Source organism: Lynx canadensis, chromosome D2, assembly GCF_007474595.2.
Source record: "Lynx canadensis isolate LIC74 chromosome D2, mLynCan4.pri.v2, whole genome shotgun sequence".
NCBI classification, from domain to species: Eukaryota; Metazoa; Chordata; class Mammalia; order Carnivora; family Felidae; genus Lynx; species Lynx canadensis.
The window spans coordinates 76,037,018-76,062,574 of NC_044313.2; the positions used below are offsets into that span (position 1 = coordinate 76,037,018).

General features: G+C 44.3%; 1 long non-coding RNA gene across 1 annotated transcript; it reads right to left on the minus strand.

The window, feature by feature from the left end:
• Positions 1-374: 374 nt before the first annotated feature.
• Positions 375-25,557, minus strand: LOC115527780. The gene is made up of 3 exons (XR_004344253.1): positions 25,466-25,557; positions 16,351-16,474; positions 375-604 (listed from the first exon to the last, which is right to left on the minus strand). It is a non-coding gene; the product is annotated as an uncharacterized LOC115527780 (long non-coding RNA).

The window sequence follows — 25,557 nt, forward strand, 5'->3', positions numbered from 1 at the left end:
AAACCCTGAGATCATGACCTGAGCCAAAATCAAGAGTCAGATGCCAAACACACTGAGCCACCCAGGTGCCCCAACACATTTCTTAATAGGACAAGGTCAGAACCCATCATATCGTCTAGACTTCTAGTATTCAACTGTGTAGCTAATATGAGTGCTAAACAGCTGAGTAAGTCCTTAAAGTTCCATGTTCCCCAAATGGCAGAGTATTTATACGTCACAACTCAGTATAGTGAGCAGAAGCACTATTCTCTTCGTATGTATGACATTCAAGGCCTTCTAGAACGTTCGTGCTGGAAAGGATTTTAGCAATCGTGTTTCGGATGAGCAATCTAGGCAGGTTAATGCCTTTGCAGAAGTGCCCGGTTCAGTGGGAGAGCTGGAGCTTTCTCTAAAAAGCCAAGTTTCTGTTTAAACTTTTTCCTATTGTGGTCAGATTGGCTTGAAAAGTAACAGGCACTTTATGACCCAGCAGAAATGAAACAGGAAAGCAGGTAGTTACAAAAGCTTTGATGAAATGTCACTGGTACTCACCTTCTGCGTCTTTGATAAGGGGAATTCTGGAAGTGATTATCAAATGAAGAGCTGGTGTCAAAATGCACTATTTCTGAAAAAAGAAACAGCATCAATTTTAATCCAAGACAGGAGGTGAAGTTTCATTCACCTCGATATTTTATTTCAGTATCTACCTCACTTCTTGATGGAGTTCTACTGAATGTTTCCTTGGTTTTCCTAATGGTCCATAAGTTACTTAATTGTGGCTAAAAGATCTGGACCCAGTTGTAATATTCATCATGATTAAAATACTTTGGATTCATGGGCACCTGGGTGACTCAGTTGGTTAAGCATGTGATTTTGGCTCAGGTCATGATCTCACACTCCATGAGTTTGAGCCCCAAGTCGGGCTCTGCGCTGACAGCTCAGAGCCTGGAGCCTGCTTCGGATTCTGCGTCTCCCTCTCTCTCTGCCCCTCCCCCACTCACACTCTGTCCCTCTGTCCAAAATAAAAATAAACATTAAAAAATTTTTAAAAAATAATTTTCTTAAACATTTTGGATATCCTCAGTTGAGGAAAGTTTTAGGGAATCAAAGAATCGTACGTGTTAGCACGTCAACAGTGTTTTAATGGTAAAAGTGTTTTAATGGCAAAGGAGCAACAGATTTCCCTGTCTTGTCCACCATCTCCCACACCCAGTGTTCCAATTCCTACCACACATCGTAAAATTTATTTTTCAAGAAATTTGTTAAGTGTGATCTATGTGTCCTCCCTTTGCATTAAGTGTGGCTAAATGGGCCTTTCAATTTTTGTCTGTAGAGAAAAAATTTATAGAGACCTGGCTAACATTACTATTATAAAGTGTAATGCTTCTAACATGAACAATACTATATTAACACACAAGTAGAAACACTAGCGTTAATAACTTTTTTCAAAAGATCACCAGACCTGGAAGTTATTGTACATTGTAGTTTGAATCACCTGCAGTTTTCAACCTAATTTCCAAAATCGTGTTAACATTAGGTAGACCTAATATTTTATATGCAAATTCAGAAATATAGGAAGATATAATGTCACAAAGTAATGGATGATCTTAAGATGTCATATTCTTTACTCGCAGAAAGAGAAATTGGAGATATCTATTTAGCTTTTTATATTAGGACCAAGCTAAGGGCCTTCCTCCCACATAAAATAAAGATGAATAGAGCAGAAGCCTAGGCAAGATATTATAAATTAATAAAAATTCACAGCCAGATGATTGTCATTTTATTCTTTATTTTTATACATACAGAAGAGAAAAAATTATTTAAGCAATTTTTCACAGTGAGATAAACTGCTAGAAACTCTTTATCATTTTGTTTGAAGAGTATAAATCATGAAATGACTGCCTGCATATAAAATGTCATGAAGGCTAAGCTTAGAATGAGCTGTGGAAGAATGCTACATGCAAAAAATAATTTATATTCTATACTAGGCATAATGTCAGGAAAGGAACGACATTATTTATGCCGGCTAGTGACTACATGGTATTGTCATAGCCTGGGTTCTCCAGAATGCAGCCTGCAGCAAGGATGGAGGTGATTATGCTTTATCAGGAGAGCCAAGCAACAAGGGTGAGTCAGGGAAGAATGTGTAGCAATGCAAACTAATGCATGCAGGCAATGGCTGTGCCCCATCACAAGCAAGGAAGAGAAAAAGGTACCACACAGGTGTGTCCAGTTGTCATGCTGGGACCTCCCATGACATTCTGTGAAAACAAATCGTATGTTACAATAGTCCAAGGGAAGGAGATAGGGCAGGGAGTGAATCTGTCATTTCTCCTCATCTGTTTCCCATTGGTCAGAATTCACCTCGAGGTGTATCAAGTACCCTTCCATCTGCCAGACTGAATCCTCTGGCCTGTAAGACCCCACCCTGAATATCAGATCCATACACTGTAGTGGGCAGGTGGATCCAAGCTGGCAGGTAGGAAGTGGGGCCGCTTAGCTCGAGTGTGGGGGGGCCCGAGGTGTCAAGAGCAAGAGGTTGGTCAGCCTTTGACCAAGGAGAAAGCAGAACTGTGAGGGCCCAAAAATGTTTTCTGGTGCAGGAGGCTGAGGCAGAACCAAAGGCTGGAGACCCCAGAAGCAAGTAGCATGAAAGAAATCTGAACGTGCGCATGAGGTTTGAGTCTGATACAAGTGTCTACCGTGTAAGTTTTCATTTGATTCTTGGACACTTGAAATATTTAATAATCAAAAACGAAAGACAAGGAAAAAGTAGCTTCGAGGCGTGGTTAAACATGGCCTCATGCTAACAGGTCACAGAAAAAGAACAAAGTTTTCTTAACATTTACGTTACTTTCATGTTCCCCCACAAGGTGAATGGTTCAGTTAATTATTGAATGAAAGCATAGATGGCTTGCTCATCAAATCTGAAAAATACAAGTCTTTTAAGATGTGAGAGGAAAAAGAAACCTTTTTTGTTCCCAAAAGTTAATGACCACTTTTCAGAAGTAATATATAGAGGTATTTCTTTCCAATGGCCTTTTAAAAGAAGTTTTTCTTTGAGAGACAGAGACAGAGAGAGAGAGAGGCAGAGAGAATCCCCAGCAGGCTCTGCACTGTTAGCGCACAGCCCAACGCGGGGCTCGATCTCACAAACTGTGAGGTCATCACCTGAGCCGAAATGAAAAGTCGGACGCCTAACTGAGCCACCCAGGCACTCCACTGGATGGCTTTTTGATACTTCTGCCCAACAGTGATTTGGGCAAACTGAGGAGGTGTTACTCCCCTGAGAAGTATTTAAGTAGAGACTATATGGCAATTTTTCAGTCTTCCTAGGAAAGATTTTCTCAGTATAGGAGCATAAATCATCTGGGAATTGGTAAGTATTTCAGATTCCTCAGCCATGCCCCCAAATATTCTGATTCGGAAGGTCTGATAAGGCCAGGGAGTCTGTATCTCGAATCAGTATCCAGTCTTCACTAATACACAGTACTTGCGATAAGTGGTTCACTGACTACAGTTTAAGGGAACGTTGCAATAATGATCTTGAAGCTCCTAAGGTCATATGACTATTTGACAAGGACATGATGCGTTGGCCTTCAGTGTGATGTGTTAGAGCACGAACCTGAGAGTCAGGTGATCTGGATTTGAGCCCCAGCTCTAGAACTTACCAGCCATATATATTTGATAAATTAACTTGCATTGATGAATTCATTTAACATGGCTAAGGCTTGATTACTTTTTCTGATATTAATGGCAGAATTCTGAGGATCAAAGTTTATGCAAAGATTAAGAATTGAATAACACGGGGGCGCCTGGGTGGCGCAGTCGGTTAAGCGTCCGACTTCAGCCAGGTCACGATCTCGCGGTCCGGGAGTTCGAGCCCCGCGTCAGGCTCTGGGCTGATGGCTCGGAGCCTGGAGCCTGTTTCCGATTCTGTGTCTCCCTCTCTCTCTGCCCCTCCCCCATTCATGCTCTGTCTCTCTCTGTCCCAAAAATAAATAAAAACGTTGAAAAAAAAAAAATTAAAAAAAAAAAAAAAGAATTGAATAACACGATTCAAAGCAAGGGACTTGACATTATTAACTTGCGCAATGTAACAAAATGAGATTTTGCAAGAGATAACCACTCCTAAACCTAAAGTTTTCCTAAGACTAAGGGAAATTTTTATCAGTTCAGTGCATTCATAATTGTACAATTCAGTGCCTTAACTTTTGAATAGTTGCCTCGTTGAGCAATCTAGAATGGTGCATTTTCTCTGTAATCCTGATAGTTTAGTTGTTTCTACTTTATTCTCTGTGCTTGTAAAAGAGAATATTTAGATTTTATGTTTATTATCTCATGATTTTTTAATTATTTAATGTTTAGTTTTTGAGACAGAGTGTCAGTGGAGGAGGGGAAGGGAGAGAGGGAGACACAGAAGCTGAAGCAGGCTCCAGGCTCTGAGCTGTTGTGACAGCACAGAGCCTGATGTGGGGCTCTAACTCACACACCATGAGATCACGACCTGAGCCGAAGTCGGACACTCAACAAACTGAGCCACCCAGGCACCTCTCATTTCATGTCTGCTTATAGGATTCCGGTTGTTTCTCTGAGAAAGTACTAAAAGGGTAAGTAATATTAGGTTTCCAGGGAACCTGAGTCCATCCAGGTCCAAGATCAAAAAGCAGTCAATTATTGACCACTTGCTTTGAATTTCATTTTTGGCTGTAATACTGGATAAAGGGACCACTAAGGAAAAAGGAATCAGCAAGTCCTTCATTAAAGGTCATAAGTTGGAAGGAAGGTGAGCAGATGGGAATGATGACCCTGTTTCTTCCCAACCCTGATATAAAAGTCAAAAGGCTAAAAGCTGATTAGGAACTAGAGAACAGGGACCATGATTATAAGGAATTTTCCACTTTTGCACATTTGTCATTATTGTTAGCCCTGTCTGCCATTTTGCCAGTTGAAACAAAAATTCTTGTAAGAGTTAAGTTGGAAATATTTCAAAAAGAATGATAAGTAAAATTGAACATAGCAAAATTTATGGATGTAGCTAAAGCAATAAGTAGAGGCACATTTATAGCTTAAATGCCTGTGTATTTATAAGATTTAAAATCAATTGTGCAGGTTTCTATATTTAGAAATTAGAATAGAAATAAGAAATTAAACCCAAAGTAAGTAGAAGAAAGATGTGAGCTGAAATCAATAAAATTAAAAAAAAAAAGATTAATGAGGCCAAAATTGGTTCTTTGAAGGGGATAAAAAAAAAAAGGTTGATAAATCAATAGCAACACTGTTTAAGCATGAAAAAAGGGGAAGAGAAAAGCATGATTTATTAATATCAGGAATGAAAGAAAGGATATCACTCTGGATACTGTAGATATCCACAGGACATTATGTACTATCAACATCTGACAATAAACGACACTTTAATTTTTCTAAAATGAAATGGACAGATTCCTGAAAAACACAATACCATACTGACAAAATGGTTAAAAAATGTAAGTAGCCCTAAATTTACTGAAGTCATTGGATTTGTTATAAAAATTATTCCTTAAAAAGTGGTTGTACTGGTGAATTCTACCCAACGGTGTGTCTTCCTTACTATTTCAAGTGTCCTTTTGTTCTAGTTTCAATTATTCTTGCGTAAGAAGAACCTTTCTATATAGTTCAAAGATGGTCAGCAATGAAGTAACCATGTCCTTGACTTTGTGATTGTTACAGGGGTAGGTAGTTGACTAAAGATGGTCCATCAGAAGTAAGCTTGGGACTCTTATTGGATAGTTATGGGACTTGATATGATATATCCCCTTGGCTATGAATCCCCTTGTATCTGAATGACAAGCACTGAGCTCTCACCGTTCAGACAGACATTTTGCTACTGCAAGAGAAGGCAGTCCAAGAATGATGCTGACAGAAGGGGAAGGCAGAAGGAAGAAGCACAGAGAAATGGAGCTATGTTCCTAATACCATCATGAACATCTAGACTACACTGTCATCAGAAGCCTTCCATACATTTCTTCATTTATAGAAAACGCTAACATTTTCATACTGCTTAACCTGGTTTGAACTAATTTTCTGTTCCTCGCAGTAAGAAGTGTTGAACAAATCCTACATTTGGACCATGTTTAAATCACTAAAACTTCAAAATGTTTTAATCTATAACACAGCAAGCCCCCCATCCTCATTTATTATCTTTCCCCAAACTCTCGATTTCTCTAATGCTTTAATTCTTTTCAGATAAGACCTAAATCATTTTCATGAGTTCCAAAAAATAATGCCTATTGGAGTTTTGATTATAATTGTGTTAAAATTATTGATTATAGAAAATTGACATCCTTATAGTTATCAAACTAGAAACATGTTGGATGTTCAGTTTGTTTATTTTGTCTTCACACTGAGTGGCTTAAACAGAAATTTATCGTGTCAGTTCATTCTGAAATCACACTTCCCCTTAAAGCTGTGAGGGACAGTGCCCTATGCCTGTCCCATGCCTCTCTCACCCAGCTGCCCATGGTTGCTGGTGATCTTTGATATGGCATCACTATGTCAATGCAACTTTAACCTCCACATAGTATTCTCCCTGTGTGCATGTCCATATTTCCTTTTTATTATAAGGTCACCTGTCATTCTGGATTAGGGCCCACCCACTATAATGATCTCATTGTAATTTGATTACCTCCTTAAAGGCCCCATCTCGAAAAAAGGCCACATTATGAGGTACTGGGGGCTAGGGTACCAACATATCTTTTGTTACAGGAACACAATTCAACCCTTAATAGTCCTAAAATAATGATTTTTGATTTCTTCATCTAGATCAGTATTTCTCAAACTGATCTTCAAGGATATACTCGTTGGTGTCAGTGAATTCTTTATAAAAATTTAAATTTTAATATTTCATTTCAAACTCAATATAAATCAACTATTTAAGATAGTGTTGGTTAACTTCCCTTACTCAAAACAATAGCATCACCTTATCTAAGTTAACTACAAGTTGCCAGGAGTCCAGGGGGGCCTTTGGTGGTTAGTGTTCTGTGCGAAGAGAACCAGAGAAGGAGGAAAGCTGCAGAGAAAGAAAGCTCTGAAGGTGCATGGAGGGTCCCCTCCAGTCTTTAACTGGGCAAGGATCAACAGAGGCCCGTGAGGAAAATACCTGAGGTCAGGAAAAGAAACATCTGAAAGAATTTCCTCAGGCTGAAGGCAGAAAAGAGACTCAAGAGACTCGTCAGAAGAGAATGTTTAGAGAGATTCAAAGTATGGCAAGAATTTAAACCAGCGGTGCTGGCTTTTAAAATTTTTCTTCTATGTTTACTTTTGAGAGAGGGAGGGAGGGAGGGAGAGAGGGAGTAGGGGAGGAGCAGAGAGAAAGAGGGAGACAGAGGATCTGAAGTACGCTGCTCCCCGAGAGTGGAGAGCCCGATGCAGGGCTCAAACCAGGACATCATGACCCGAACCAAAGTCAGATGCTTAACCGGCTCAGCCCCCCATGGGTGCCCCAGTGCTGGCTTTAAACATAGAGAATACCTGGGACAGGAAATGCAAGTGCCCTCCAGAAGCTGAGAATGACCCTGACCAATTGCCAGAAAGGAAATAGGAACGTTAACTTATAGCTGCACAGAAGTAAATTCTGCCGTGTCCTGACTGAGCTTGGAAATGTATTCCTCCCCAGGGACTCCACAGAGAAAGGCATCCCTGCCAACACCTGGAGTTCAACGTGTGAGACGCAAAGTTTGTTTATTATTTTAATATGAAATTTATTGTCAAATTGGTTACCATACAATACCCAATGCTCATCCCAACAGGTGCCCTCCTCAATGCCCATCACCCACCCTCCCCTCCCTCCAACCCCCCATCAACCCTCAGTTTATTCTGTTTTTAAGAGTCTCTTATGGTTTGGCTACCTCCCTCTCTTTTTTTTTCCTTCCCCTCCCCCATGGTCTTCTGTTAAGTTTCCCAGCATCCACATAAGGGTGAAAACATATGGTATCTGTCTTTCTCTGTATGACTTATTTCACTTAGCATAACACTCTCCAGTTCCATCCATGTTGCTACAAAAGGCCAGATTTCATTCTTTCTCATTGCCAAGTAGTATTCCATTGTATATATAAACCACAATTTCTGTGTCCATTCGTCAGTTGATGGACATTTAGGCTCTTTCCATAGTTTGGCTATTGTTGAAAGTGCTGCTGTAAACATTGGGGTACATGTGGGCCTCTGCATCAGCACTCCCATATTCCTTGGGTAAATTCCTAGCAGTGCTATTGCTGGGTCATAGGGTAGACCTGTTTTTAATTTTTTGAGGAACCTCCACACTGTTTCCCAGAGCGGCTGCACCAGTTTACATTCCCACCAACAGTGCAAGAGGGTTCCCGTTTCTCCATGTCCTCTCCAACATCTATAGTCTCCTGATTTGTTCATTTTAGCCACTCTGACTGGCATGAGGTAATATCTCAGTGTGGTTTTGATTTGTATTTCCCTGATGAAGAGCGACATTGAGCATCTTTTCATGTGCCTGTTGGCCATCTGGATGTCTTCTTTAGAGGAGTGTCTATTCATGTTTTCTGCCCATTTCTTCACTGGATTATTTGTTTTTCGGGTGTGGAGTTTGGTGAATTCTTTATAGATTTTGGATACTAGCCCTTTGTCCGATATGTCATTTGCAAATATCTTTTCCCATTCTGTTGGTTGCCTTTTAGTTTTGTTGGTTGCTTCCTTTACAGTGCAGAAGATTTTTATCTTCATAAGATCCCAATAGTTCATTTTTGCTTTTAATTCCCTTGCCTTTGGAGATGTGTCAAGTCAGAAATTGCTGAGAGAGGCAAAGTTTAGAATCCCTGAATCAGGGAATGCCAGGACTTCTGACCAACGGAAGTTTGAGGTAATAAATGAGTGTTGTTTAAAATGCCAAATCTGTAATTTGTTCTGATACTAAGAGAAAACAAGTACCAGAAGAGACACAGTAACATAATAATACAGTGTCTGAGATGACGAGTAGGTGAGATGGAATTAATGAAAGCTTAGACTATAAAAGAAAAGATTAGTGAACTTGAAGAAATCACAGCAAAAAATACTGAAAGTCATGGAGAGAAAAGAGACTGAAAATGGGGACTTTATTTAAAAAATGAATAGGGGCACCTGGGTGGCTCAGCTGGTTAAGTGTCCAACTTCAGCTCAGGTCATGATCTCGTGGTTTATGAGTTTGAGCCCCATGTTGGGCTCTGTGCTGATAGCTCAGAGCTTGGAGCCTGCTTTGGATTCTGTGTCTCCCTCTCTCTCTGCCCCTCCCCCACTCATGCTCTCTCTAAAAAAATAAAATTTAAATAAAATTAAAAAAAAACAGAAAATGAGTAAATCACACAAAAAATATACAATCTGTCTCTCTCGGTCTCTAAAAAAATAAATAAAATTTTAAAAAATTTTTAAAAAAACAGAAAATGAGTGAAGCAAACAAAAAATACACAATCATCTCAATAGATGCAGAAAAACCATTTAGCAAAATCCAATACGTTTCATGATAAAAACACTTAACAAACAAGAAATAGGAATTTTCTCAACCTGATAACAACATCTTCAAAAACCTCTCAATTAACATAATTAGTGGTGGAAGACAGAATGTTTTGCCCCTAATATCAAGAACAAAATTAAAATGTCCATTCTCACCACCATTTCTATTCAACTTTGTATTAGAGGACCTAGCCAGAGAAACTAGGCAAGAAAAAGAAATAAAAGGCAACCAGACTGAAAAGGAAGGAGTAAAACTATCCATATTCACAGTGGCCAAACCTAGGGGATATACATATGTTTACACACACACACATGCACACTTACATCCGTGTCTACATTTCTGCATATTGAAAATGATGAATTTAACTGGTATCTCCAACTCCAGTCCAACACCCCAGAGTTCATTCTAGAATGTCCCCTGTTATATTTATAAGTTTTTTGTCCAACAGTTCAAAACCTGGGTCCCTTTATTCTGAATAAATTTATTTGTTAGATTAACAATAATGTGTAACCAATCTTCCATTGCCACACCATCCTCCATTTGGCCACTCTTGTCACTCCCCTCAGGCTGGGATATCCCTAGAACGCTGTTCTTGCCTATGCAGCCATCCCCATCTCCACTCACTGCTGCTATGAGGCTGGCCACTTTCCTCCAATCTGGACACCTTTCTCATCCCTCAACAGCCCTCTCTGGTCTGCTCCCACCCCTCCCAACCCCCCAGACTTAACTCTCACTCTCCCATGAAGCTGTCCTCACTTCTTTGGGATTCCTACAGCCCACACAGGGATGCTACCACTGCCCTCTCCTCACCCAGATGCCATACCTAATGGTTCTGAGGCTGAATTTTTTTTTTTTTTTTTAATTTTTTTTTCAACATTTTTTTATTTATTTTTGGGACAGAGAGAGACAAAGCATGAATGGGGGAGGGGCAGAGAGAGAGGGAGACACAGAATTGGAAACAGGCTCCAGGCTCTGAGCCATCAGCCCAGAGCCCGACGCGGGGCTCGAACTCACGGACCGCGAGATCGTGACCTGGCTGAAGTCGGACGCTTAACCGACTGCGCCACCCAGGCGCCCCGCTGAGGCTGAATTATTAAGAAAGGATAGATAGAAGAAAGGAAGGAAGGGAAGAAGTAAGTAGGAAGGAAAGAAATAAGAAGGACTCTGTTACCCAACTATTCCTTACTTTCTTGCCAATTCATCAAGGCTGTTTAATAAGATGAATTTTATGCATAATGATATCTATAAAGGTGATCACATGCATTCTCTGTAAACCAGAAATTCCCTTACTAGGCATATACTCAACGGTACATATGGGGGAAAATATATACAATAGTTTTCATAGAAGTATAGTCTGTAATATCTAAACGCCGCAGAGAAATGTCCTTCCACAATTCAGTAAGTCAATTCTATCTTTAGGTTCTATATTCACACAATGGAATACTACACCCCAATGAAAATGAATGAACTACTGCACACGAATAATATGGATGAATCTCACAGTCGAGTGAAAGAAGCCAGATCTGAAAACAATAAACACTGCATGATTCCCAATGGGCAAAAGTAATCTATGGTTTTAAAGTCTACTTGAGGGAAGAAGAGAGCGTTTGTGGCTCAGAGGGAGCACAGCCTGGCTTCGGAAATGCAAGTGGGGTTACAGATGTTGATATGGGTGTTTATTATCCACATGTGTTCCCTTAGGCTAATTAACTATATACTTACTGGACTGTTTTTCTCCATGCATGATAAACTTGAATGAAAATGTTTATTTAAGCCAAAATCGATTTTTATATTTTATTCAGGGTTATTTGTCTTACCAGGGACAGATGGTGACGATGGGTAGCCTACTTCATTGCCAGAAATGAAGTCCCCTCGCTGTACTTACCACTTGACTGAAACATTTTTACAAGGCAAGATGTAATCAGACCCAGGAAATGACGATTGAACCAGGGGAACTACGTGCAATTTCTCTTAGCGCCGAGTTCCAGGCTGGATGTCTGTCTCCTGGGGGATCACGGACAGAGGACACCAGCAAGGAGCAGCGGTGAAGTCTCCCGCCAAGAATGTTTGACTCCACCTCCACTTTGCATGCATATACCGTGTTCAGCTCCTCATAAAATTATCGTGTGATCATGGTGCACCAAGTGGAGACAATTTGACTGCTTAATTGAAGATACATAAGTGAACGTGGGGCAGGACTTCTCCTCGCTGTGGTGAGCATGGCATACATCACCTATGTTGCACCAATTCTGATTTTTTCTTTCTCAGTTCATATTTTGAAAGCTTTCTGGAGGGTCCTCACTCCTGACTCCTATAAGCACTGTTTCTTTTTTCTCCCCGCCTCGCCACCGCTTTTAAAAAAGACTGTGATGACTCCCTGATTGTTGAGTACTTTGGGGTTTAATTTATTTGTAAGGATGGGGTTTTACAGGCACTTTGTTATTATGCTTCCCCCCTAGTCATTTTTTAAGCCTATCTTGAATGTAGGCACTAATTTTTGGTTTGGAAAATGAAGGAGGGGCTAAACACCTATTTTTTCCATAGGTGTTAGGATTGGTTTGGTAGATATCCCATTGGATTAGTCATCCAAGTGTCCAAGAAAGGATGTAACTTATTTGTCTTGGTGGCTGCTTCAAGTACTAATATTATGAAACTCTCATTTCAAACTGTGTGTCACAGTCCTGTTAGTTACAAGCAATAGAAAAGAGGTTTTAAAGATTTGACATTAGGCAGTCCAAGCTGTGAATGTAGGCATCATTACTCTGTTCATTCATTCATTCATTTAAGCATCATTCATTTGTTCAGTACATAGTTACTAAATATCTTTATTTGCCAAGCATTAGACTAGGTACTATGAACATGGGGTGAATGAAACTGAATATGATACATTTCCCAACCCTTTTAAATCTGTTTTCTCCTCTGTAGAATGAAAATAACAATGTCTGACTTCCTTGCATTGTCAGAAGACTTACATAAGATAAAGCATCCAACATTACTGTGTGCCTGAACAGTGCTCAGTAAATATTACTCTTTATCATACCTGTTAGTAATCTGTATCCATGCTTCAAGCAGGTGGTAAATCAAATGTACTGAATCCTCCTTGCTGTTTTTTGTTGTTTCTATAGTTTAAAATACTGAAACATCTAATGTGGTTAGGGTCTCTGATTACATTACAACAATCTTCACAATGAGACTGTCATAAATTGTGTGTGCCTCAGCTTTTCTTGGTATTTAAGAGAAAGTTTATGGTCTTTCTCTTCATTTATCATTTTATTGGCTTACTGGAAGCTGATAACCTCTAAAAGTTTCTCTTGTGTTCCTTGACTAAAATTTGTCTTCTATATGATCTGCATCTGATGTTCCCAAGACAATTATAAAGCATTGTGTATTTTTAAAATTTATCTTTTTAATCCCCTTGATAAGAATTTAAAGAAGTTGATCACATATATAAACGTGTTGGCAGGCTGGTTTTAAGTGAAAGCCTCCTAGAGTGTCTCTCTCTCTCTTTCTGTCTCTCTCTCACACACTCACCCCAATCTTACTTTTCCTGTTATTACCAAGCTCAGTCCGAACTTTTTGCCATGTCTTCATTCCAGAACAGCAAATGTGAATCTTCTCAATTATTATTGAAGCAGGAGAGTAAAGTCATAACTTTCTTTTCTTATCCTTAATCATTTTTTTTGAGTTATAGCCAAACGTATCTAGAGCTTACCGCTAAATCCCTCATTCATACAAACGTGCCTTTAGCATAACCCCCTTATTATCTTGCGTGCAGCTTCTAAAATAAACTTCTAAATAGCCTTTGTTTCTTAAGGCCTTGACCTTGTCTATCTCTCTCTGGACACACTGTCTTCTGTCTTTACTCCCCATACTATATAAAGATGACTAATCTTACAAATGTCCCTTTCTACTTTCTGTCCTACCTCCAACATTCTGCCTCCACCATACACACCTGCTTCACTCAATCATTCTCTCGCTGGGTCTCCCTTCTGCCTTTCTTTCTCCACAGTGTCATCTGGGATATCGACTTTGCTCAAATTCCCATTGTCTCAGAGCAGAAATAGCAAAGACAAATACCATAGCATCTGTTCTCCTCCAGAAATTGTAACTCACTTGCAAGATTTTTAAGGGTTACAGGCTGACTCTTCTAAGGCAAATATCCTACTATCGCATCCTAAGGTCAGGCTCTCTTCCTGAAAACATCCTCAGAATGAGAAATCACAGCTGATGAAAACTACAAGCACGTGTCTATAGTTTATATAGTTAAATAGCTCACTTTTCTGTGAGCTAGAGGATTGTTATTTTTCTTCAGGGCAACGCGAAGTGTTCTTTCATTAACTTAGAGGGTGAAGGTCATGTTTTCTCTACAGATCTGAATGTAAACCTCTCCTGTCAGTTATCATGCATGTGACTTTTAACCAGAGTCTAGTAATTGATTTCTGAAGACACTCTGGCCTTTACATATTTGTCCGCTTTAGTGTAATTTCCTCTTGTTCTTCAAATACATGATTAGCCACAATGTGATAAGTATATAAATCAACTCCCTGCCCTCTGGAATCGTGCACATTTAAATTTAGACTCTAAATTACTTTTGTTATGCTGAAGAAATATAAAAATGCTCTGAATCACAAGCAAGCCACTTCAGAAGCAGACAACGGTCTCCTTCATTGTCAGAAGAAAATATTTCCCCCAGGACTTTCCGGTTTGTAAGGCAGTATTCTCTCTGTGCCTCCATCATCTCAGGTTTGAAATCATCCCACTCCCTACTCTAAAGGGGATTCAGAATCCGCGGCAAAAGCTTTCCAACCAGCCACGGGCTTCCATTGGACAGTGTCAAGGTGCTTTAAGCAAACTCCTAATGCTTTGGGGAGTGGGGACATCTCATTGCTGCTTGACTTGACTCCATGCCTCCTTCCCCAACTCAACACTCCTCTTAAATGTGTTCTGCGGTATGTTCGCATGCAGGTTCAAATGATTTTGGAGAGTTTTACAATGTTATTTGAAATAATCGATACACCAAGAGTGTCATTGAGCATCACTTTTGATGTTCCTTCTAGCCTTTAGTTCAAAATGAGTAGCACCAGATATAGGGTCTGAGAAAGGGCTGTATCCTTTGTGAAATTAGATTGGAAGGAGAATCAAAAGGGCTGATGGTTCACATGCCAATTTGATCTCTAATGCGCTGGTCCCCTCCGCTCCTACTCAGGTGTCTGCCAGCTTCAGGCTGCTACTTCTGACAGTGCGGTGCCTGCATTACGCCATCTACCTGTTGCTTCCTGCTCTGGGCTTTTCTGGCTCTGCAGCATGACATGCCTGAGGTTTCTATCGCCTCCAAGGTTACTCATACACCTCCTACCCCAAGGTGCAACCCGGGAGCCAAGTCCTATGACTGACAGGGAACCAGAGTCAATGGATGCACGCTGTCTCCTACTTCCCCGGGGAGGACATTCAGAGTCCTGTGTTGGCAAGATCCTCAGAAAATGCCACGGTGTTGCCAAACCCTGAAATCAGATTCGTGTGTCCGATGCACAGTAAGCAAATCTCTGAAACATCAAGTTTGAAGCAGAGAAAGCTTTATTACTGGAAGGGCAGCCAATGAGAAGGCAGGGGATTGGTCCCAAAGCTGCCTTGTCCTGTTGAGCCTAGGAACGCTTTATGTATGATCTGCAATGTACGTGGAGGTTAGGGAAGGACCTGGAAAGGCTTCGAAAGTTCTCGAGATTATAGGCTATTTTTGGCACCCTAGCACTCTCTGGGGGTCCTGGTTTTTCACTTGTCAACCTCATGTCTGATACGGGTCTTGCAAGATAGAGATTATCAATGGCATCCCAACCCTGGTCCCCGTAATTTACTGCACCAAAAAGAGCAGAAGGACAGGATTAATAATTCTTGCAAGGTGGTGGAGAAATGTGCCTGTGTGCAGCACATGAAGTTACTATGGAGAGAGAGCGTGGGAAAGGTTTAAGTGAATGAAGAAACATAGACCCAGCTCAGTAGGTTGGAACGCCTGTGCACCAGAACAGTGGTGAACTTGGCAACATGCCCGTGCATTACCTCTCACTCCATCCTTTTATCCTCACCTTGGTGTCTTACTCTTGTCCCTGGGTTTACATGTCCCGCCAACAGGCAAACTACCTGCCCAGCAGATTTTGTCTCAGTCTTCACTTATAGAGGAACCCTGCCTAAGACACCAATGGTTTACCCAGTCCAAAAATTGCTCATTTAGACCAACTGTATACTTTGGACTTCTCTTTCTACCAGTTCTCTTCTTTGGAGAGAAAAGGGAAGAAGGACTCGACTAGCATCGGCACAGAAGGAGCCACGAGACCACCCCGCCGCATAGACACGTTAGCGAACAAAAGATTCACCAACTAATCATACTCTCATGAAGGAAAGCAAATCAGTAATTAGGATAAAATCTCCAGAGAGGGTGGGGGGGGGAGGGAGGAGAGAAGGGAAATGACTTTAGCAAATGCATATTTAATGACTTAGCAAGATAAGATAATTAGGCATAGTCAACTGAACTGTGGGTAGGAGGGAGGGTGGAAACCCTGTCACAACTGAGAGATCAAAGCTCATTTATAAAGTAATTAAGTCTCAAGTGCTGTTGTGGCCCAAAGAGATTTAACTTAAAAAAAAAATTTAATCTTTGACTCAACTTTTGAAAAGCTAGTTATGTCTAAGCCTTAAGGCAAGTTAGCCAAGAGAGGTTCAGGTAGAAATCCCCATGGAGTAGGGTGTGGGCACTTAGCAGGAATTGGGCTCTCCCTGAGCTTGCAACCAGGTGGACAAGAAAGTGAACTTGGGGCAGGCTCTCTGCTAGATGTTTGAAATACATTCTGTTTATTCCCACAACAACCCCTGGAAGCAGATGGACCTACCTCCACTGCAGAAACAAGCTGGAAGCTGGTTGGATTATTTGAACTCGGATATGTTTCACTTTGAGACTTGGGTCCCAGGGTGCCCAGCACACGTTGACATCAGCTCAACTTTAATCATTCCTTGCTGAAACAGGAAGAGGATATGAAGGAAGCACTGATGTGTTTTGTATCCTCATGTTCAAATGGCACCGGTTGTATGCAAACTGGGGGAGATATTTTTAAGCCCACAGACTGAGGTAGGACTATGGTATCGAGTTTTCTAGAGACAATCATAGATTTTATGGAAAATTAAGGAATTAATGTTCTAGTTTTCTCCCCAGAGCCTCTTGGGTTTATTTTATTTGAGTTTCTGTCAGTTCCTGAGAGATGAATCAAGTCAGAAGCACCAGATATAAAGTTTCTGGATCGTTTGTGGACCCGAAAGTGGCAGAAAGCCCCGGGTTCTTTCAACAATTCCGGGCCTGGTCAGCTGGCCATTGCCTGTCAGGCCCTCACCACAGACGCAGCCTAGCCTGGAGTCTCCGAGGCCATGAAAATGGTGAGCAATGTGGTGGGGAAGCCCCACCAGCATAGATGGTAAGATTCTGACACAGTTATATCATTTTAAATTGTAAGTCCTGTTCAGTCACATATCAATCAATGCCATGAGGAAACTATTGATTCAAAAATTTATTACATGGTATGCATATTACTAAGTGAAAAGCCAATCTGAAAAGACTACATATGAGAGGAGCTCACTCATGGCTTGTGTTTTACCCAAAGTGGGACTTGTGCTCACCCGCAGCAGGGCTCCACCTCACAAACTGTGAGATCACGACCTGAACCAAAATCACATGCTTAACCACTGAGCTGACTGAGCCACCCAGGTGCCCAAAGAACATGTGACTCTTGATTGAGGTCATGAGTTTGAGTCCTCTTTGGGTGCAGGAATTAGTTAAATAAATAAAACTTAAAAAAACAAATGGAAGTGTATTTCAGCCATGACTCTGCCTTGCAAACCATTGATAATGCATCAGTCTGTCCATCTAAGGAAATCAGTTTATGAGCAGGATCTTGGGGGCTCCTGGGAAGATGTGAGGCTGGAGAATTAGACTGGCAAATAGTCAGGAACCAAGGAAGGCCCCAAGGATGAAAGACCAAAGGTCACACCACAGGAACCTGCTAGTTCCCCAGCCACTCACTGCTGCTGTGTGCGGAATATCAGTCCCCAGGTGCTTAGTGTTAGGAAGGGGACGGCCTTCTCGCCAGCGCGCCGGAAGAAACCGCAGGGGAACCAATCACCGAGCGCCAGCACAACCCAAGGGAAAGCCCCCAGCGGCTCTCCAGAAGAACTGAAGGTCAACCAATTACCGAGCAACAGCACAACGTGGCACGAGAGAAAGACCCACCCGAGCCTAAACCCGGAACTGCTACAGCTTAAAAACCCTACCCCACCACACCCGGGCGCGACTTTCCTGACTCCCTCCTTGAGTCACGGAACCTCGCCCGGAACCTTAGTTCCCAATAAAGCCTTAAACTGCAAAAATCTTTTTGACTCTAACTCCTATCTTTACGCCGCACAACGCCTGACACTAACATTTGGTGCCTAAACCCGGGAGGGAGGTGGTAGCTCGCCTCCCTCGGCTGAACTCCCCCCTCCTCACCAAGCCAGATGCCAACCACCCTACTCTCAAGAGCCTACAGGAGCCGGTAAGTAGGACAGACCCCTCCTTCCCCCCTTCCAACTACGGCTGACACCCACGAGAGACGTCTCGCAAGTCAGTCTCCTCTCCTCTGCACGCCGAAAGGCCCCTTATCGCAACACGAGGGACGCCTCGCCTTGCCACGCCAATGGGGAGTAACGAGTCTAAACAGCCTCCATCTCTTACCCCCCTCCAATGTCTGTTAAAAAACTTCCGGCTCCTAGGCTTACAAGGCGAACTCCGTGGTAAACGACTCGTCCGCCTTTGCACTGTAGTCTGGCATCAGTACCAATTAGATAATGATCCTCAATGGCCACCCGAGGGGTCTTTACAATACCAAATCTTAACCGATCTGGACAATTTCTGCCATCGGCTGGGAAGATGGGGAGAAATACCCTATGCTATGGCCTTTTGGGACCTCAGGTCTCGCCCTCACCTATGTTCCTCCTGCCCCTCTGCATGCATGCTCCTTGGCGGCCCACAACCCCCCGAGGACCCCACCTCATCAACTTCCCCGATCTCCGACCCATTAGAGGATCTAGCCACCCCGCCCTCCGGCCCTCGCCCCCCTCCGTACTCCCAACCCCCAGCCATCCCGCCCTCGCCTCCCATGCCTCCCATATCATCCCGAACTCGTGCTCAGGCCCCTCCCAGCGAACAGACCCCAGTGGCCATCTTACCTCTCCGTGAGGTGGCAAGGCCTGAAGGCCTGGTTCGCGTTCACGTCCCTTCCTCCCTCCAAGACTTCTCCGCCATTGAAAAGCGGCTAGGGTCATTCTCGGCTGACCCCACCCCATACATTAAGGAATTCCAATACCTCGCCCAAGCCCACAATCTCACAATGACATTCATGTGATCCTCACCTCTACCCTCACCCCTGAGGAGAGGGAGTGCTTCCAGGCTGCAGCCAGAGACCATGCAGACCAAACCCACATGACCGACCCCACTATGCCCGTGGGAGCCGATGCTGTCCCGGTGGCCGATCCCAATTGGAACTACCAACATGTAGGCAATGGTCACCGGCGCCGGGACCAGATGATCCAATGCCTACTAGCAAGCATGGGGGCAACCTCAAACAAATCATTAAATTTTAACAAACTTCAAGAAATAATACAAGACCCCCACGAAAACCCCGCAGCCTTCCTTAACCGGCTCACAGAGGCACTTACCCAATATACCAGACTAGACCCTACCACCCCCGCCGGGGCCACAGTATTGGCCACTATTTTATTTCCCAATCAGCCCCTGATATTCAAAGAAAACTAAAAAGGGCCGAAGACCCCTATGGCCGACCTGGTAAAGATGGCTTTCAAAGTTTTTAATGGCCGAAAGGAAGCTCAAGAACAACAGCGACAGGTCCGTCTCCAACAAAGGGTACAATTACAAACCCAAGCCTTGGTAGCTGCCCTGAGGCCAGCCGCAGTAAAGCCGTCTGGACCACGGCCCCCTCTGGGGCCTTGTTTTAAATGTGGCCAAGAAGGCCATTGGTTTCATCAGTGTCCCCATCCCAAAAAGCCTACCAGCCCATGCCCATTGTGCCAGCAAATGGGCCACTGGAAATCCGATTGTCCTAACCCAAGGGACGAGAGACTCGCAACGCCTCCACGTGGCGAGGCTTCACCCGGATTGGACTCTGCCTTCCAACTCCTGGAGATGGAGGATGACGACTGACGAGGCCCAGACTCAGAAACTCTGGTGATCCACTCTGGGTAAAACTCCAAGTAGCGGGTAATCCACCTCCTTTCTGTTGGACACGGGGGCTACCTATTCTGTCCTGCCGAGCTATTCCGGCCCCACCACGCCATCCTCGGTTTCTGTCATGGGCATAAATGGCACCCCCTCCATTCCCCCATGCACACCGGTATTCACCTGCTGCCTGGATGGCCTCCACTTCTCCCACTCCTCCCTAGTCATCCCCTCCTGCCCCTTCCCCCTTTGGGCCAAGACATCCTCAGTAAATTAGGAGCCTCTATACATTTACCAGCTATTTGCTCCTCTCCCTCCCCGACTCATCTCCTACTGGCTGTTATCATGGACAACACAGACCACAGCCTTAACCCACACCTGGACCTCCCAATAGACCCAATCGTATGGGATACATCCACCCCAACAATCGCCACCCATCACCAACCTGTCCTCATTAGACTCAAAAATCCATCACAATTCCCGTCTAGACCCCAATACTCAATCTCCCACACCCACCGACTAGGCCTGAAGCCCATCATCGATCGCCTACTCAAGGAGGGCCTCCTAATCCCATGTCATTCCCCCTGCAACACCCCAATCTTGCCTGTAAAAAAGACAAATGGCTCATATAGACTAGTTCAAGACCTCCGAATAATCAATGAAGCTGTAATTCCCATCCATCCAGTAGTGCCCAACCCATATACCCTCCTCTCCCAAATCCCCCCATCCACGACCCATTTTACAGTGCTTGATCTCAAAGATGCCTTTTTCACCATTCCCTTACATCCTGAGTCCCAATTCCTCTTCGCCTTCACATGGCAAGATCCAGTCACTTCTCTGGCCTGCCAACTCACGTGGACGGTACTTCCCCAAGGATTTAATGATAGTCCCCATCTCTTTGGGCAGGCCTTGGCCAGGGATCTCCTCAAAGCCCCACTCTCCAGTCACTGTACTCTACTACAGTACGTAGATGACCTTCTATTATGTGGAACCTCTTTCGACCACACCACACAAGATACAGTCCAAATCCTAAATTTCCTGGCTAATCTGGGGTATCGAGTCTCCCCACACAAAGCCCAAATCTGTACTAATGCAGTCACATTCCTGGGAGTCTCACTCACACCTACTACCAAGGCCCTAAACCAAGATCGCCTCCAAGCCCTCCAGACCCTGTCCTCACCTACCAATGCAGATGAAATCCTCTCCTTCCTGGGTCTAGTAGGCTTCTTCCGACACTGGATCTCTAACTTTGCTATACACGCAGCTCCCCTATACAAAGCAGCCAAAGAAACCCCCTCAAGGCCCACTCTCCAGCCCGGGAGCAGTCACAAGGGCCTTCCAATGCCTGGTCACATCTCTAGCCACTCAACCAGTCCTTTCCCTCCCTAATGTTTCAAAGCCTTTCCTCTTATACACAGATGAGAGGGCTGGAATTGCAACAGGTCTCCTAACCCAACCGTGTGGCCCTAAGTGTACAAGCTGTCGCCTATCTTTCTAAACAACTGGACCCTACGATCAGGGGGTGGCAACCCTTCCTTAGAGCACTTGCAGCAGCAGCCACTCTAACCCAAGACGCACTCAAACTCACCCTACACTGCCCCCTAACGGTACTTTCACCGCACCGTCTATCTGATCTCCTTACACATAAGACCCTGGCACACCTCTCCCCATCACGCATACAATTGTTCCATCTGCTCTTTATTGAAAATCCTGAAATATCTCTCCAACTCTCCCCCAGACTCAATCCTGCCGCGCTACTTCCACAAATCAACCCCAAAGACACTTCACAGCCACCCTTCCACTCCTGCACTGAACTTCTAGATATTCTCTCCAAGCCTCCATCTAACTTAAAGGACCTTCCCCTCACTTCCCCTGATCTCACTCTGTTTGTAGACGGCAGCTCACTAGTTGACTGCAAGGGCCACCGACGAGCAGCGTACGCTGTAGTTACATTAAACCAAACCCTAGAGACCCAGACACTACCCACAGGAACCACATCCCAGAAGGCTGAACTCACAGCCCTCATGAGGGCTCTCCAATTGTCCAGAAACAAAAGGGTCACAATATACACAGACTCAAAATACGCTTTCCTTATTGCACATACACACTCCCATTTAGGGGAAGAAAGAGGATTCCTCACAACTAAGGGTACCCCCATCATCAACGGGCCACTCATAGCGAAACTCCTTGAGGCTCTCAAACTCCCACAGGAAGTGGCCATTGTCCGCTGCAAGAGCCACCAACCCCTAACCACAGAGACAGCTGTAGGAAATCACAAGGCTGACAACACTGCCAGACAAACAGCTCTCTCTCTCGACCCAGTTCCTATGGGCATCCTCACTGAGGATAACAACTCCTGATTGTACCCCAGATAAACAAAAACAATACATGGCCCATCCCGATGCCCACGCCAACGCAGGCTGGATCATGCTGGGCCCCCGACTGGCCCTCCCAAATAGCCTAGTCCCTTCCCTACTAACAAAAATCCACAAAACCCTACACACTGGGCCGGAGGCCACCTTCCGCTTCCTGGAGCCCATTAGGTACCACCCCCCACCTACGACAACTGGTCGCCAAAACACACCCACGATGCGCCACACGCGCCGCAGTCAGTTCCCAAGGGAGGATGAGGCGCCCAGGCCCCACTCCTCAGATGCGGGACCATCTCCCGGGCGAAGACCGGCAAATAGATTTCACTCACATGCCAAAACACAAAAAATTACGGTATCTCCTTACTATAATTGACACCTTTACAGGGTGGAAAGAAAGAAGTCTTCCCCACCTCATCTGAAGGGGCCTCCACAGTGGCTGAGATCCTACTCAAGGACGTCATTCCCCGCTTTGGTCCACCGAGAAGGATACAGTCTGACAACGGGCCTGCTTTCATCTCAGCAGTCACCCAACAGGTCTCCAAAGCTTTGGGTATTACTTGGAAACTCCACATACCATACCACCCCCAGTCCTCGGGTAAGGTGGAAAGGGCCAGTGGCCTCATAAAAGACCATCTCACTAAACTCTCCATAGAGACTCGGCTTTCTTGGCCTCAACTCCTACCTATAGCACTCACCCGACTCCGAGCCGGTCCCCAAGGACCCACAGGCCTCAGCCCACTTGGGCTGAGCAATGGATGATGTCATGCAAGTGTGTATGCCAGAAGAAGGGTTTAAAGGTACTGGTCTACTTGGACATTAATCTTTTGGACACTTGCTGACTTCTGAGAAATGACCAGAAGGGAAGAGAGGCGTTTCACATATGTTAGGGCATTAACGAAAAGATGGATTTAAGAATTAAACCATTCTGTGACTCTTCCAAAAGGCAGAAAACTATTCTGAAGTGACTGTCCCAAATGCCTTATGTCAAATAAAGCAGATTGCACTGAGGGACATCAGACTTGAAGGAAATGTTTCAAATTTTATATTTAAGAGAGGGTGGCGGGCAGGCGGGGCAAGTAAAGACGGAACCGGTTTAGTAGCAGTAACAGTAAATCATGTTTACATATGAGATTTATAGTCACGGGAGGGAATAAAGTTCTGTTCTATTTCCCTGCTCGCACTTCATACCAGATGCATTGGTCCATAAAGGATTTGTATCACAGTAGATGGGACAACATTCTGCTCTGAACTAAAAAGTAATTCTTTAGAGACATAACCTGCTTACCAATACCTGTCTTTGATTCATATTTTATTTTGAATAAAGCATGAAAGTGAAGAAAAAAAAAAAAGGGTCTCGGGCGACCCTTCCTGTTACCCCAACCCCTACCAAAAGATCCTCCGCCTTTGGCTGCCCATCTCCCTTACCTCAGCCTGCTCCGACACCTGATTCGACAGTACGCTGACCTCACTCTACCAGCTCCCATGGATCTCTCCTCTCCCTCACTATCCGTAAACCCAGGAGACTCAGTGCTCCTTCGAGTAAGACAAAAACCAACCCTTGCCCCCCGGTGGGAGGGTCCCTACACAGTCATACTCACAACCCCCATGGCTGCTAAATTATTGGGCCACACCCTGTGGGTTCACACCTCCGACCTCAAATGGGCCCCCCTTTACCCCCTATACCAGAAGAGTCGTGGACCTCCCAACCAACCGGCCCCCTCACCCTCAAACTAACCCGACAGGCCCCTTCATGACGGACACTTCCCCTCGGTTTTCCACCTTCACACTCACAATATTACACGAGCTACAACTCTCCCACTCATCCAACCCCATCACCCTCCCCTTATTTCTCTCCTGGGTCTCCGACTGTTGGCTTCAGGGAACTCTCTCCGATTTCTCCCCCGTCGAAATCTCCTTCTTTACCTTTTTACTAACCATACTTACAGATCATGATACTTCCCTTGTTAACATCATCCCCCTTATGCCCTCACAACCCTCCTATAGGTGGGTTTTTTACCTATCCGAAACTTTTAATGGACACACCTCTATCATACCCTCTACCCCTTGCCCCGTTGTTGGGTACCAAAATCAAGTCACCTTTAAATTCCCCTCTTTCAACACTCTCCAAGCCTCTACGCGGATTACTCCCGCCATTTGCTTTTTATATGACCAACTGACAAAATATGCTCCCAAACCTCCCCCAACCAATATGGAGGATACCCCTATCACTATTGTAACATACACTGGCTCAACCTATACTGCTTCACAGGACCAAGGACGGGCCATTTCTCTAACCCCATCAAGAACGGCCATTTCTCTAACCCCATCTCCTCTTTAACCATCTATCGGACCTATGAGCCCTCTATTGTCTCCTTCCCTCTCCAACCTCAAAGATCTTACCCAAGTAATCACGCACCAAGAAGACCACCTCAACACACAACTACAGACACCCCCTGCACAACACCCCTTCTCATGGCTTACGTTAATCAGACAAGGAGCGATCCTGCTTAACCACTCAGGCTTAACCAACCTGTCACACTGCTTTCTTTGTGCATCCCTTCAGCGGGATCCAGTAATAGCCGTCCCATTACCCACCCCCTTTCCCAACACCACTAACTCCATCAACCACCCCAGAAGTCAAATCTCCCTACAGATTCCCATCCTCACTGAGACCCCTCAAAGCAACACGTCTCACCCAATATGCTACTCCTCTCATGCCTCCCCACCTTGCCCCTCCCCCCTGCCTATGCCTAGCCACGACCCTCCCCCAGGGGGATTCTATTGGTGTAATGGCATAGCTTATAAACAAATGCCCAAAAATGTTTTTATCTGTCTCCCAATCACCATTATCCCCCAACTCACCCTATACGGACAGGAAGAACTCCATCAACTCCTCGAATTCCGTCTCCAAACACGAGCCGTTTTCCTCCCACTAATGGTCGGACTATCCCTAGCCACGTCCCTCTTGGCCGCCGGGGTTGGGACCGGCTCCCTTGCACACTCCATTACCTTCTCCAGGGGCTTGTCAGGCTCCAAATCGCAATAGAAGCCTCAGCAACCGCCCTATCCGCCTTACAAAGGCCGATCAACTCCCTAGCACAGGTCACTCTACAAAACCGACGAGACAGATCTCCTAACAGCAGAAAAAGGGGGAACATGCCTGTTCCTGAGGGAAGAATGTTGCTACTAACTACCTCAATAAATCAGGCTTAGCTGAAACCAATATAGAACCCCTAAAGGAAATCCAAAAAACTCTATCCGCCCGCCCAGGATCCTCAGACCCCCTAACCTCCTGGTGGCAATCACCCCTCTTAACCTGGCTCCTCCCCATAGTCACCCCACTAGTTGCTGTCTGTATAATACTTATGCTCTTACCTTGTTTTCTCCGTTTCGTAGGGAAACGAATTCATGAAGTTTCCCAGGTGGCATTTCATCAGACTGCGGTCTGGCGCTGCTCGCGCATTCCA